Below are 13,211 nucleotides of genomic sequence, written 5' to 3' on the forward strand. Positions count from 1 at the left end.
GTGCTGTAACTTAACGCTCATGAGTTCCAGTGCAAGATCTCCCAACAGGGCCCTCAACTATCATGGATCTTTAATAGTTTTGGACCACCTGGATTTTTAGGCTGAGAACCACGACTACCCCTCTGGTTACACTCTTGGATGACAAAGGTTTGGACAATGGAGGATCACGGATGAAACCTAACTGGCCTGTCCAGATCTATGGCAGAAGTATGGCATTCAACTCTTGGGAGCTCGTGCAAATCTAACGACCAACGTTGACGAGAGCACTCATTCCCGATCAATCAACGAATGTCAATCGCATCTTTTATTTGCCCTAAAAAGGCTGTAATATTCATCGGGTAAACTGTACGGGGAGCGAACTGTTCATTCCCATACAATTTCATTGGTTCTTGGAAAAAAGGTCCATTAAATGACCACTCATAGAATCATAGAAGGTTAGAGTTGGAGGGGACCTCCGGGGTCATCTGGTTCAACCTCCGGCTCAATGCAGGATTCACTAAACCATCTCGGACAGATGTTTGAAGACTTCGTGCCTCAATCGTTCCCCCTACCCTTAATATGATATTATTGTAGGATTAAATGTTTCTAATTCAGGCCCTGAAATAGCTTCTTAGGTCTGGAGGACCTGGCGCGTCCATGCATTGCTCAGACATTTCAATAAGCAGCATGTAATGCCTTATTCCTCCTGCGGAGGCAGTGCAGGAAAAGCAAAAACTTCTTCCTGGGATTCCTTTATTGATCACTTGTGATCCCTGATTACAATACTTTCTTTTTGAACACTTTTTGATCATTTTGATCACTTTTCAACCCCGGTGAGATTTAAATGATAATTTTTCTTCGTAATTGGGGAGGTAAGATATTTGCACTTAACGGCGGCGGCGGCTCCTATGCCTGGCGGCACGGTGTATGTCTTGTATGATGGGTGCGGGTGTGCTTAGTACTATGCATGCTCGCTTTTGATCACCCGGCTCGTCTGGATATAAACAATCCGGTATGACATGTCCCCGCCAGTCTCGGAGCTGTCTGTATTTAAGAAGTAGGAAGCTGTCCTGACCCAACCACTCACTATAAATAGCTGCCGGCTCAGCTTCTATCTGCAGCTGGTTTATTATAAACTCAGTTTCTATATTCTGACTTAGGAACAAACTTTTCCTCTCGCCCTCCCACACGGCTGATATTTGTCGATCCCAGCGTCGCCCCCCACCACCACCTTCCCTTCTCTTGGCGTCCTTCTGCTAGAATTCCGCCTGGCACCCTGCCGCAAAGTCTGTCAAACAAGAACCGCACCCTGGGTCTGGGGTTCTGGTGTGAGAGCGACGGAGACTACTAAAAATACCCTTCCCATAAAAATAAAAAAAAGTGTCCCGTGTGTGGAATCGGTCTCGTCTTTCCCAATCCCCACCCTCAGCTGCCCCTCTTTCCGTTTATAATGCCTGCTGTGGACGTTTCTCATTTGGAATACTCTCCTTGGCGGTCTGAAGGCTCCCACCCTTTCTCCTGTAAGTTACGACACGGGTGTCTTTTTCTAACATTTTTTTGGGGAGTGAGGTTTCACGAATTCAAGTCGCGCACAATAGAAAAAGTTTGCAAAAAGTTTTCATAAGTTGGAAAAGTTATAGTTGAAGAGGGAGGGGGGGGGGGTGAGGGGAAACGACCGGGAAAATATTGTCAGAACCAAAGCCAAGTTATAAGAGGAGCACGTCCTCGAGGCTTCCATCGCGGAGATACCACACAGAGTCTAGTAAATCCCCGGCCCATGGTCTGTAATGCTGTGACAGAGCTCCCTGGCACGGCCACAGACTTACTAGAGCCGTAGGGGGCAATGACTCATGAGACTGAGAAGATAAAAGTTTCCCCAGCTCATGTGAGAACTTTTTTTTTTTGGTCAGCTTACAGATTCATGGATATAAATTTTAATTAGTGTCTGCCTCCAGGAACTCGAGGATCGGCAGCTGGAATCCTCAAGAGGTTCCGCAGCATCTAAACCCGACAGAGTCTACAAACACAAAAACATTTAGCTGAAGTCTTTGTTGGTCCTACAATTTACATAGTTGGATTGGAGTCCACTCTGGTGCACACCGACATCCCACCATAGTATAAACCAGTAAGGATTTATTTATTATTTCTAATATATTTTACTTACATAGATAAAACATCACTTCAAAAGTCCATAAAACACCCTGCCTCATGGAACTTACTTGACCCAGTGTTTCACCCTTCCAGCTTTGTCACTGGACAAAGTCGGAAGGGCAAAACACTGGCTCAGGCAAGGGTCCAACATTATATTTATTGTGGGTTTTTTTCTTTGGAGATTTGTAAATGTAACACTAATGCCGGCACCCCTGCATGCTTCCCCTTGCCCCTCCATGCAGGGATGCCGAAATACTCACCCCCACGGCAGCTTTGTTAACTCCCCGTCGCTTGGCGTGTCCCTCGGCATGCTCCCTGCTTACTGGTCTGGTTCTCAGCCGCGTGCCTAGTGCTCGTGCGCTTACTTGTTCTTAAAGGGCCTTCGCGCACCTGCTAAGATGCCCCCAGCCAATAGCTGGGAGGCATTCTGTGTAAAAGGCACCCTCCCCAATATCCGGGGACCGAAGCAACATTAAGTCATTAGATAGTGTGGTGGTCTACTAGTGAGTTGTGAGGTCCCCTGGTCCTTGTGTGGTCAGTCCTGAACCCGAAGTCCCTGGTCCTTGCGTAGCCAGTCCCTGAACCTGAAGTCCCGGGCCCTTGCGTGACCAGTGCCTGAACCCATAGTCCCTGGTCCTTGCATAGCCATTGCCTGAATCTGAAGTTCCTGGTCCTTGTGTGACCAGTGCCTGAACCCGAAGTCCCTGGTCCTTGCGTGGTCAGTCCTGAACCCAAAGTCCCTGGTCCTTGCATGGCCAGTGCCTGAATCTGAAGTCCCTGGTCCTTGCATGGCCAATCTTGAACCCAAAGTCCCTGGTCCTTGTGTAGCCAGTGCCTGAACTCAAAGTCCCTGGTCTTTGCGTTACCAGTGCCTGAACTCGAAGTCCCTGGTCCTTGCGTGGCCAGTGCCTGAACCCGAAGTCCCTGGTCCTTGCGTGGCCTGTGCCTGAACCCGAAGTCCCTGGTCCTTGAGTGGTTAGTGCCTGAACCCAAAGTCCCTGGTCCTTGCGTGGCCAGTGCCTGAACCTGAAGTCCCTGGTCCTTGCGTGGCCAGTGCCTGAACCCGAAGTCCCTGGTCCTTGTGTAGCCAGTGCCTGAACTCGGAGTCCCTGGTCCTTGCGTGGCCAGTGCCTGAATCCGAAGTCCCTGGTCCTTGTGTAGCCAGTGCCTGAACTCGGAGTCCCTGGTCCTTGCGTGGCCAGTGCCTGAACCCTGAAGCCGCTCTGGCAGTACCTGAACCAGTATCCGAGACACGTGTGCCTGAATGTGTGCCTATCCGAATATTCCGGACTGTCTTATCAGTCTCCGAATCAGCCCTGTCTGAGACTCAGTGTAAGTAACCGTTCTAGGATCCTAAACGTAGTAGTCTGAATGGAGCCTTAGTCCTATCTGTGTCTGCGTACCTGACCCCTGGGGTCAGCAGCTGCCTAGGAGTGGTACCTCACGGCCTCCTGCAGCCCCGTCTGTCTCCACCATCAGGAGCTCCAGTGAACACCAAGTAGCCGCTTAGCTTCACCCCTCCTAGGTAAGCCCGGCCCCGTAGCACAGTGGGTTCACAAACCACGTGCGTCACCTGTGTGCGTCACAGCAAAGGACTTTTTGCCTCGTTGTTGTGTACTATTTATATATTTAGAGTATTTTCATACCATTTGGGTATATTTTGATTGATTGAATTGTTTTCCCTTATGGCTGTACATTATAGTATCTTTACTCCCTCTCATACAACTTTTGGACAATCCCACCAATATCAGCCTACTTTAGTATATTGGGTGCACTGGCGGACACAGGCAGAAGAGGGGCCCTGTGCAAGAACAATATAGGGCCCTTTACAGTCCAATAGCTCATCATAATGCTTTGCTGGTGGAAATGGATCTCCCTTACCTCTTGGGCCCCTGTTGCGACAACGATATGTCTGCTCCAGGGGCTTAACAAATTGTCATTTCCAACTTTTTATCTGGATGGACAACCCCTTACACGTGGACGTAGACATTAGATTGGTTGACCAGCCAACTATTCCATGGTTGTGATGGGGCTCCAACTTTTTCCTCAATGGTGGTGCCCATTCTTTGCGGCCAAGTTCGGTTGAGGGTTTGGAGCATTAGCTTTGAGCCAAAAAAGCCACCTCGAATGATCAGCTTCATAGCCGGCTCCTTTCATGGCTACAGGAGCCTTTAGGGGGCTAATGCACATCATGCTTATCTGGAAGCTTGTGGACAGATCCAACGTTTCGCCCTCTATCCCGCTGCTCTGGAACAATAGACCAGTGTGCAATCAGTAATTAGGTGATAGCTTTGTCTGTAGATCAAAGAGTCTTCAAGTCTTGTCTGGACAAGACTTCTCTCCATTGGGGAAATAGAAGGGTGCGGGTGGAAAATATTATTCTCCATGCAGTGTCATGTATGTTGTCTCAGGATACGGCCATGATATGCGTGCAGGTATTAGGGAAACGTAACTTTGCACAATGTGAGTCTAAATACAAATGTCAATTATTTGTTCAGCATTAATTCTGGATTTTGTGACTTTTCTCCTCTCCAATCAATTCTGTTGGTTTCCTGAGCTCAGATAAAAATTACATAAGAGATTTTCCAGGTCTAGAATATTGTTGGTTTATCATTTTTTTTTCCAAAAAAAAATGCAATTTGAGCTTTACTCACCCTCCCCGGGTCCATCGATAAGTTTCCACTGCTGCTCCTGACATCACTGCTGCCAATCAGTGAGCTACACGAGTCACTCAAAGCAGCAACGCTGTCAGCTCTTGAGACAGTAAAAAATACCGGGAGCAGCATAGACTCAATGGTGGACCTGTGGAGGGTGAGTAAAGAATTTTTTTCCCAAAACCGGAAAACCCCTTTAAGACTCATATACATTGGATACAAGTTGACCGTCTTAAATGTATGGGGGCCTCCTGACTCCAGACAGAGGAAAAAAGGGTCCAGCCTAATTTGATTGGCCAAACCTTTTGTATATAAGCTTCTGTCAGACTCCTCTCTCATAGAGAACATAGGAACGCTCAGCCGAACCGAGGCTCGGAAGAGTCAGGAGATATAGTAGTCGGCCGAACGGCTATCTAATGGGTATGGGAGCCGCTATCATCCTAATTGGTGGTGGTGTTCCAACTTTGGGCAACTCTTGGCCCCACTTACTGATTACAAGAAAGTAAGTTTCTTACAAAAGAATGAAAAAAATATTCTCCTCTGTAATTTTACGGTAATTGGTATTACAAATCAACCCAAACCATGCGGCCAGCGGTCATAAATCCTGGTCTTGCATCTCTCCCGTTTGGAGGAACCACCTGGGTACGGTTAATTCTCGCGAAAATGGGACTATGTTCCCAAATGTAAAACAAATGTTCCCCTTAATGGTCGGTCTTTAAATTATACATCAAGACACTTACTCACTTGGTCACTTAGAATTGATGCATCTTCATACTTTACAACCAGAGTCTACATTATGGACCTCCCTTCTAGGTGGACAAGCTACATATAGGGACATAAAATCATGCACACAGTCATATAATGTCCATAGACAAACATGGCAATAATATTGCAGGGTTCACATCAAATGTCAAAAGATTCCACAGTTGTCGCAAGGTAGTTCGTTACATTTTTGATCTTCTAGATCACCGGCACTAACCGGTGATAAACTTAAAAACTTGGAACAAACTTTTCCAACTTTTATTGCCCCCGTTAATGGGCTCAGTCCTTGTGATTGGACCCCAACCGGGGATATACTTAAAAACTTGGCACAAACTTTTCCAACTTTTATTAAACCTGTTAATGAGATCAGTTCTTGTGATTGGACCCTAACCGGGGATAAGTTAAAAAGTTGGCACAAACTTTTCCAACTTTTATTAAACCTGTTAATGAGATATGTTATTGTGATTGGATCCTAACCGGGGATAACTTAAAAAGTTGGCAAAAACTTTTTCAACTTTTATTGCCCCGTTAATGGGATCAGTCCTTGTGATTGGACTCCACGCGGGGATAACATAAAAACTTGGAACAAACTTTTTCTACTTTTATTGCCCCCGTTAATGAGATCAGCCGTTGTGATTTGACCCCAACCAGGGATAACTTAAAAACTTGGTACAAACATTTTCAACTTTTATTGCCTCACTTTATACCAAGCAAATCTGATTTCACCCTGCGTACACGTCTATATTTCTGGACGTGACAGATATAGTAATTGGATATTATTTATAAAGCTGTGTAATAATAAATGACATTCCTCGCATTATTTGCAACCATACCAGATACCACAGCAAAGGGGCTGGAGCATAATTACCGATCCAAATAGGAGCGATGACGGGGTGGTTTACATTAATAGCATAAGAAGGGTCAGCTGTGCAAAAGGAGCTATTTAAAAATGGCCGCAGAATAGTGAGCACTTCTATGAAGGAGCAAAATGTGTGGTGTGAATGTGGTTTCTGTATGGAGACGAGCACTGACGCTGCTGGATGGATTGGAGGGATTCTGACTAGGGAGATTTTTATGGACGGTTAATGGCTGTTCAATGAATGTCAGACCCAGAATATATCCATGGGTAAAAGGGGCAATTGCCTCCAGGCCTTCAACAGGCAAAACAAAATGGAGGGGCTATATGAGCACTGACTGGCCAAATTTGGACAGTTTGCAAGCCATATAAAACCACCATACAGTGGCAAGATAATAATAGCTGTAATAGCATACATAATACCGCCATATAGTACCAAGAAAATAATACTGTAATAGCATACATAATACCCCTATATACTGCCAATATAATAATACTGTAATAGCATACATAATACCCCCATATACTGCCAATATAATAATACTGTAATAGCATACATAATACCCCCATATACTGCCTATATAATAATACTGTAATAGCATACATAATACCCCCATATACTGCCTATATAAGAATACTGTAATAGCCTATATAATACCACAATCTAGTACCAAGATAACAATGCTGTAACAGCCTTCATCATACCACCATATAGTACTAAGATAATAATGATGTAACAGCCTACATAATACTACCATATACTGCCAATATAATAATACTGCAATAGCATACATAATGACACCATATAGTACCAAATCATACCGTAAGCCTTGATAATACCACCAATAGTACCAAGAGAATAATACTGTAGCAGCCTACATAATACCACCATATAATGCCAATATAATAATACTATAATAGCCTACATAATACCACCATATAGTACCTAGAAAATAATACTATAGCAGCCTATATAATACCACTATATAGTACCAAGGTAATAATGCTGTATTAGCCTACATAATACCACCATATAGTGCCAATATAATAATACTATAGCAGCCTATATAGTACTAAGATAATAATTATATATCAGCCTACGTAATACCACTATATAGTACTAAGATAATAATTATATATCAGCCTACACAATACAGCTATATAGTACCAAGATAATAATTATATACCAGCCTACATAATACCGCTATATAGTACCAAGATAATAATTATATACCAGCCTACATAATACCGCTATATAGTACCAAAATAATAATGATATAACAGCCTACATAATAACGCTATATAGTACCAATATAATAATGATATTACAGCCTACATAATACCACTATATAGTACCAAGGGAATAATACTGTAGCAGCCAATATAATACCACCATATTGTACCAAGATAATAATTAACAGCCTATATAATACCACCGAATACTGACAATATAATAATACCGTAGCAACCTACAAAATACGAAAAATGGTACAAAGGTAGTACCGCAACACCCTACATAATACCATAATTTAGTGCCATGATAATAAAACTGCAACAGCCTACATAATACGTCTCCAAACGAATGCCATAACAGCCTATATAATACCACCATATAGTACCAAGAAAATAATACCGTAACAATGTACATAATGCCACCATATAGCACTAAGATAATACCGTTACATAATACCACTACACAGTGCCAAGATAATAATACTGTAGCAGCCTATATTATACCTCCATTTAGTAGCAAGTAAATAATACAGTATCAGCCTACATAAATAACACTGCTATCTAGTGTTCAAATAATATGTAGCATAAAAATAATAGTTCCATATAATGCAGCCATATAGAGCACACATAATTCTGTAGTTACTAAATAATACCACCATACACTGCTAAATAATACTGAAAAAATGAGTTTGCTAATTGGAGTCTTGACCTCCGAGATCTTCTATTAATAGAGAGCACTGGGAATTGCCCTATTTGCCAAACTGGCCCTGATTGTAGTATTATATTGGCACTGTATGGCACTATTATTTAGGCATTATAATAGCAGTATTACTCCGAACAACAGGATTCATCCCTCTGAATGATTACGTTCTCCAAGATTTATAGTTATAGTCTTTCAATCTTCTCACTTGTCCTGCATCTCTCCCCCATACAAGTGACTATAAGCTTGCAGTACCATTTATGGCCACTACATAATGTGTGGCGCTGTACCATTTCCCATTCGCCTCGGTACCTTCCATCGTGGGGATGCCAGGAGTGGGATCACCACCGAACTGATACTGATGACCTATTCTGGGGGCGCCATGTGGATGATACTGGGTCTGGGTGATGTAAAGATGAACACTTAGCACTTGCGCTCCTCCCTCTTCATTAAATATACATTCCCGTTATCCCGCTAGAATACAGATGGGTTTATTTATGGCTTAAATTAATAATGAGATGGAGGGGAGGTCGGCACATTCCTGTGTGTAATGTGTATATGTACATGTACCTACAGAATCAGAGAAAATCAGATTCTCTGGTTGATGCCCAAAAACAGGTCATGGGTGGATGGATAGATAGATAATAGATAATATACAGATAATAGATTGATAATAGATAATATAGATAGATAATAGATAGATGATAGATAATAGATAGATAATATATAGATAGATAGATAATAGATAGTAGATAGATAATAGATAGATGATAGATAATAGATAGATAATAGATAGATGATATATAATAGATAGATAGATAATAGATAGATAGATAGATAATATATAGATAGATAGATAATAGATAGATAATAGATAGATAGATAATAGATAGATGATAGATAGATAATAGATAGATAATAGACAGATAATAGATAGATGGATAGATAATAGATAGATGATAGATAATAGATAATAGATAGATAATATATAGATAGATAGATAGATAATAGATAGTAGATAGATAATAGATAGATAGATAATAGATAGATGATAGATAGATAATAGATAGATAATAGACAGATAATAGATAGATGGATAGATAATAGATAGATGATAGATAATAGATAATAGATAGATAATAGATATATGGATAGATAGATAATAGATAATAGATGATAGATAATAGATGATAGATAGATGATAGATAGATAATAGATATATGATAGATAGATAATAGATAGATGATAGATAATAGATAGATAATAGATAGATGATAGATAATAGATAGATAGATAATAGATAGATAATAGATAGATGATATATAGATAATAGACAGATAATAGATAGATGATAGATAATAGATAGATGGATAGATAGATAATAGATAGATAATAGATAGATGATAGATAGATAATAGATAGATAGATGATAGATGATAGATAGATGATAGATAATAGATAGATAATAGATAGGTAGATAATAGATAGATGATAGATAATAGATAGATAATAGATAGATGATAGATAGATGGATAGATAGATAATAGATAATAGATAGATGGATAGATAGATAATAGATAGATGATAGATAGATAATAGATAGATGATAGATAATAGATAGATAGATAGATAATAGATAGATGGATAGATAGATAATAGATAGATGATAGATAGATAATAGATAGATGATAGATAATAGATAGATAATAGATAGATAGATAATAGATAAATAATAGATAGATGATAGATAGATAGATGATAGATAATAGATGATAGATAGATAATAGATGATAGATAGATAATAGATAGATAATAGATAGATAGATAATAGATAGATAATAGATGATAGATAATACATAGATAGATATATGGATATATAGTTAGGATAGATGATAGATAATAGATAGATAGATAGATAGATAGATAGATAATAGATATATGGATAGATAGATAATGGATAGATAATAGATGATATTTAATAGATAGATAATAGATAGATAATAGATGATATATAATAGATAGATAATAGATAGATGATAGATAATAGATAGATAATAGATAGATGATAGATAGATAATAGATGATAGATAGATAATAGATAGATAGATAATAGATGATAGATAATAGATAGATGATAGATAATAGATAGATGATAGATAGATAATAGATAAATAGATAATAGATATATGGATAGATAGATAATAGATAGATAATAGATGATATATAATAGATGATAGATAGATAGATAATAGATAGATGATAGATAATAGATAGATGATAGATAGATAATAGATAGATAATAGATAGATGATAGATAATAGATAGATAATAGATAGATAGATAATAGATAAATAATAGTTAGATGATAGATAGATAGATAATAGATAGATAGATGATATATAATAGATAGATAGATAATAGATAGATGATAGATAATAGATAGATGGATAGATAGATGATAGATAGATAATAGAAAGATAATAGACAGATAATAGATAGATGATAGATAATAGATAGATAAAAGATAGATAGATAATAGATAAATAATAGATAGATGATAGATAATAGATGATAGATAGATAATAGATGATAGATAGATGATAGATAGATAGATGATAGATAATAGATAGATAGATAATAGACAGATAATAGATAGATGATAGATAATAGATAGATAATAGATAGATAGATAATATATAAATAATAGATAGATGATAGATAGATGATAGATAATAGATAGATAATAGATAGATAATAGATGATAGATAATACATAGATAGATATATGGATATATAGATAGATAATAAATAGATGATAGATAATAGATAGATAATAGATAGATAATAGATGATAGATAGATAATAGATAGATAATAGATGATAGATAATAGATAGATAATAAATAGATGATAGATAGGTAGATAATAGATGATAGATAGCTAGATAATAGATAGATAATAGATAGATAGATAATAGATGATAGATAATAGATAGATGATAGATGATAGATAGATAATAGATAGATGATAGATAAATAGATAATAGATATATGGATAGATAGATAATAGATAGATAATAGATGATATATAATAGATAGATAATAGATAGATAATAGATGATAGATAGATAGATAATAGATAGATGATAGATAATAGATAGATGATAGATAGATAATAGATAGATAATAGATAGATAGATAATAGATAGATGATAGACAGATAATAGATAGATGATAGATAGATAATAGATAGATAATAGAGAGATGATAGATAGATAATAGATAGATAGATAATAGATAGATGATAGATAGATAATAGATAGATAATAAATAAATAATACATAGATAATACATAGATAATAGATAGATAATAGATAGATAATAGATAGATAGGGGCGAGGGACCAGATATTATGCATTGGTGGTGAGGGGCCGGATGTTATAAACTGAGGGGCAGGATGTTATACACCGGGGGAAGAGGGGCCAGATGTTATATACTGGGGGCGAGGGGCCAGATTTTATACACCGGGGGGGGAGGGGCAGGATGTTATACACCGGGGGAAGAGGGGCCGGATGTTATACCCCGGGGGGAGGGGCAGGATGTTATACACCGGGGGGGAGGGGCAGGATGTTATACACCGGGGGGGAGGGGCAGGATGTTATACACCGGGGGAAGAGGGGCCGGATGTTATACACTGGGGGCAAGGGGCTGCATGTTATACACTGAGGGGGAGGGGCCGGATGTTATACACCGGGGGGTGGGGGGGGTGGGCCGGGCCAGATGTTATACACCATGGAGAGAGGGACCGGATGTTATACACCGGGGGGGTGGGCCGGATGTTATACACCAGGGGGGAGGGGCTGTATGCTATATACCGGGAGGAGAGGGGCTGGATGTTATACACCAGGGGGAGAGGGGCCAGATATTATACAGCAGGGGGAGAGGGGCCGGATGTTATACACTGGGGGTGAGAGACAGGATGTTATACACTGGGGGCAAGGGGCTGCATGCTGTACACCGGGAGGAGAGGGGCCGGATGTTATGCACCGGGGGGAGAGGGGCCGGATGTTATACAGCAGGGGGCGAGGGGCAAAATGTTATACACCGGGGGAAGAGGGGCTGGATGTTATACACTGGGGGCAAGGGGCTGCATGCTGTACACCGGGGGGAGAGGGGCCAGATGTTATGCACCGGGGGGAGAGGGGCCGGATGTTATACAGCAGGGGGGGGCGGATGTTATGCACCAGGGGGGTGGGGCTGTATGCTATATACCAGGGGGAGAGGGGCCGGATGTTATACACCGGGAGGAGAGGGGCCGGATGTTATACACCGGGGGAGCTGGGGGGGGCCGGATGTTATACAGCAGGGGGAGAGGGGCCGGATGTTATACACCGGGGAGGGGGGGGGCGGATGTTATACACCAGGGGGGAGGGGCTGTATGCTATACACCAGGGGGCGAGGGGCCGGATGTTATACACCGGGAGGAGAGGGGCCGGATGTTATACACCGGGGGGGCTGGGGGGGGCCGGATGTTATACAGCAGGGGGAGAGGGGCCAGATGTTATACCTCGGGGAGGGGGGGGCGGATGTTATACACCAGGGGGGAGGGGCTGTATGCTATACACCAGGGGGCGAGGGGCCGGATGTTATACACTGGGGACGAGGGGCTGCATGCTGTACACCGGGAGTAGAGGGGCCTGATGTTATGCACCGGGGGGGAGAGGGGCCGGATGTTATACAGCAGGGGGAGAGGGACCAGATGTTATACACCGGGGGGGCTGGGGGGGGCCGGATGTTATACACCAGGGGGGAGTGGCTGTATGCTATACACCAGGGGCAGGGGGAGAGGGGCCGGATGTTATACAGCAGGGGGAGAGAG

General features: G+C 40.9%; 1 long non-coding RNA gene across 1 annotated transcript in view; it reads left to right on the forward strand.

The window, feature by feature from the left end:
• Positions 1-1,358: 1,358 nt before the first annotated feature.
• Positions 1,359-13,211, forward strand: part of LOC141173069 (uncharacterized) — a 36,500-nt gene continuing 24,647 nt past the window's right edge. Inside the window, exon 1 of the long non-coding RNA XR_012252580.1 lies at positions 1,359-1,499. This is a non-coding gene — a long non-coding RNA (uncharacterized lncRNA). The remainder of the gene's footprint in view (positions 1,500-13,211) is intronic.

This window comes from Phyllobates terribilis, unplaced genomic scaffold, assembly GCF_046119375.1.
Source record: "Phyllobates terribilis strain yellow unplaced genomic scaffold, ASM4611937v1 Scaffold_12__6_contigs__length_324123572, whole genome shotgun sequence".
Classification (NCBI taxonomy): domain Eukaryota; kingdom Metazoa; phylum Chordata; class Amphibia; order Anura; family Dendrobatidae; genus Phyllobates; species Phyllobates terribilis.